The following is a 3,683-nucleotide window of genomic DNA, read 5'->3' as shown; positions in this document are numbered from 1 at the left end:
GGCCGCCGGGCCGCATCCTCCACCCGGTCTTCGCCCGGCCGCCAGCGGGCCGCCGACGGGCTCAGCGCTCTCGGCACCCCCAGCACCGGCCGCCAGCGAAGCCCTGCACTCTCAGCATCCCAGCCCCGAGTCGCCGGCTCTCAGGAGGCCCCCTGTTTTCTGCCGTGGGCTCCGTCTCCTCCGTCTCCTCAAGGGACTAACCCCGGTAGGTCCGCCATGTTCTACACTAGAAGGACTAGTTCTGAACAGGTAGTCCTCAAGTTACAGTACAACCACAATTGAGCCCAAATTTTCTGTTGCTAAGTGAAACATTTGAGTTTTGCCCCATTTTATGACTTTTCTTGCCACAGTTGTTAAGTGAATCATTGCAGTTGTTAAGTTACTAACACGGTTAAGAGAATCTGGCTTCCCCATTGACTTTGTCAGAAGGTCGCAAAAGGGGATCACATGGCCCCAGGACACTGCAATGGTCATAAATGTGAGGTCAGTTGCCAAGTGTCTGAATTTTGATCATGTGACCATGGAGATGCTGCAACAGTGTGTGAAAAACAGTCATAAATCACTTTTTTCAGTGCCACTGTAACTTTGAATAGTCACTAAATGAACTGTTGTTAAGTCAAGGACTACCTGTACTTCTCTTTTTCCTACTGCATTTCCAAATCAGGCCAGGCTAAAAATAAAGGAAGCAAAGGAGGAATAATGTTCATATATACTGTAGCTGTAAGATATTTTGGACAGGTGAATAAAAGTGTGGAAACCTGAGAACCTCAGGTTCAAATTTTCACTTAGCCATAAAGGTTTTATTTTAAACCTCATATATTCATCAAAATCACAAGATTGTTATGAAAACAACATGGGAGAGTGAGAGAACAGGTATTTCACCTTGTGGTTCTGAAAGAAAAATAGTAAATGCAGTAATAGTTACTTAACTTTTTAATTTAAATTGAACCAATAATGCCATCTATGCTTATCATTCTTCAACAGTGGACAGCCATGTAGTTCTGGAGAACTGATATGAAAACAATACAGAAGCCTGGGGGTTTTGAAGAGCATCTGTTTTATCAATGATATACTATCTCTGAATACAAACTTTCAACTAAGAATTGTATTAATAATCTCTGACAGGCTGTTCTAATCTATATTCAAAGCTATCAAAAGGTAGCAGTTACTATCAAAACACATTGTAATAATGGATTTATAGCATGAAGCAGCATTTCTTTGCACCTCTTAATAGTCTATCAATCCATTTCATTTTATTTTCTGCTTCTATTACAGGGCTTTTCAATCTTTTTCACCCATTGTACCACTTTTAGGGTATGGCACTATCCGAGTACCACCAGTTGCCTAGCAAGGTGTCAAAAACTTGATGACCAAAAAAAAAAGGGAAATAATTGATAAAGTACAGGTAGTCCTCGACTTACAACAGTTCGAAGTTACAATGGCACTGAAAAAAGTGCCCCCCAAGCCACAGCCGAGCAAGACACCTGCCTGCCCGCCCGGCGGTGCTCTTCCTCCTGTCCGAGGTTTTCATTGTGAGCATTTCTGTTGAGGATTGGCAGCGGGGGTGGGGTGNCGCCAAGCTCCAGCTGAAGCCTGGCGCTGATCCTGGTGCTTCCACTGAGCCCTGACAGTCCCGAAGAAGCGCTGATCCTGGCACTTCCGCTGAGCCCTAACAGCCCTGCAGCTCCAGCTATCTCTCACTCAGGCTTGTGTGGTGCTGCCACCGGTTCAGCTCATTCCCCTCCCCCGCTACCACTTTTCTAGGATGGTCGTGTACCACCTGCCAGGTGCCAATGTACCACAGGTGGTACCCGTACCACTGGTTGAAAAGCCCTGTCTTAGAGTATATTGCTTAACTTTCTTTCAAGCAAATTTGGGACATAATGGAATGAGGCAACAGCTGTGACATTTAGGTAATGGACAGTGAAAAATGTATAAAAACTGCTAGAAGAACATCAGAAATTATTTTAATCAAATCTTCAAATTTGAAACTTTTTAGAATCCTCAGTCATTTCTAGTATGGCAGCTGGGAATCACTATTGCAACACTGACTTGGAAGTGTAATTATGCATCCAGACTTTGCATTGCCAGTCTGCTTCGGTTTTGTGGACTTAGTTGTGTTTCATGTGTGCTCAACCTTCACTGAGTCACGTAAAACTAATTTTCTGTATAATCATGACTAGCTGATGGATGATAAAGAAGAGTTGAGGGGGTAGGGCAGGCTGAATTTTAAAAGGTTTTTTTAAAATTGTTTTAAGAAAAAGTTTAACAATATTTCATTTTTACAGTAAGTAATATAATGAATTTGGAAGGCAAGAAATCAAGCCTACACTAACAATATTTTCACAGAATAGTATTGTACCAAACATATTGCACAAGCTCATACTACTTTTGACTAGTTTTTCCTAACACAATATCTTCCAACTCTCTTAAGGAAAGTAAGAGATGGAATCTTTTTGGCATCTGAAGGATCCCAAGCTGGGAAAGAATGGGATTGGAAGATTATCAAAACTTGTGGATACTTTAGAATTCAAATGGTTGAACTGTCTGGATTTTGTAACTTAGTGAATATTTACTCATTCTTCCTTTCTTCCCCCCCAAAAAACAAAGGATTAAATATGTTATTAACAGTAATTGTTCTTTCTAGTAATCAATTTTCATTTCCTTATTTTGGAGTTTCTTGAGATTTCTAGAAAAAAGGTACACTTTTTCTGCATTTTTGGATTGTCAGCAGTTTCCAGGATGTAGCAATTATTCCATCAAGGCAGAAAAGTGAGGCACTATGTATGAAATGTGAAAAGCAAAGCAACAAATAGGAGTATGCCTTATTTTAAATTTTCCTACTCTGGTACCTTCAAAATATGGTGGACTGCAGCTCCCCTAGTGCCCAGTTCACATTGTCTTTCCCAACAGTTTACCTGTGAACATGGCTGTTTCATGTAGCTGTTATGAGTTATAGCTGTTGCATCTGGGTCTTTTTCTAACTCCCTTTTGAAGTTAAGCAAGCAAGAGAGCAAATTTCATGTTAGTACAAATCATTCTGTTCTGGATCTGACTCCTGTTAACTGCATTTACATTTTCTCCAAGTATGGGAGGTGGGTAAAGATTTCTTTCGCCATACTGTAGGCAAAGTTTTGCATTTTTAAAAATGCATCTTAAGCATTTTAAAGAACATTCTTCCTCTTCTGGTTGCTTTTGTTTTCTGGATTAATAGAGTGGTTTGCTTTACCCTCTTTTTTTGCACAGGGAAGATGTTCCAGTCTTCAAACTATTGTAAAAAATAACAACCCTTACATGATTTTGTTACTTTCTAGGTAATTGGTTCCATCAACTGTTTATCATCAAGGCATCAAAAGAATATTTTCCCTTTGTTTGTTGTCATTATTTGTGTCCAGAAATGCAGGCCAAAACATTTTTCAGGGTAATTTCTTTTCTATGAAAATGTTTCTGTTCAGGCAGGGTTTGTGAATTCAGAGTTGTATCTGCTTAGGTCAGACATGTCAAACTCGTGACATCACGTGATGTCGCACAATGTATCGGAGCTTTTTCCCCATTGCCGGCAATGGGGTGGTGCGGTTTCCTGGTGATGCGTCCGGCCCGTGGGCCGGCAATTTGACACCCCTGACTTAGGTGATTATTTTAAAAAAATGAGAAGTGGGGATTTCATGGCTCCCTTTCCCTCG

This window comes from Protobothrops mucrosquamatus, unplaced genomic scaffold (assembly GCF_001527695.2).
Source record: "Protobothrops mucrosquamatus isolate PMUCROS unplaced genomic scaffold, P.Mucros_1.0 scaffold1632, whole genome shotgun sequence".
Lineage (NCBI taxonomy): Eukaryota > Metazoa > Chordata > Lepidosauria > Squamata > Viperidae > Protobothrops > Protobothrops mucrosquamatus.
Note: the sequence above shows the minus strand (reverse complement) of the source record.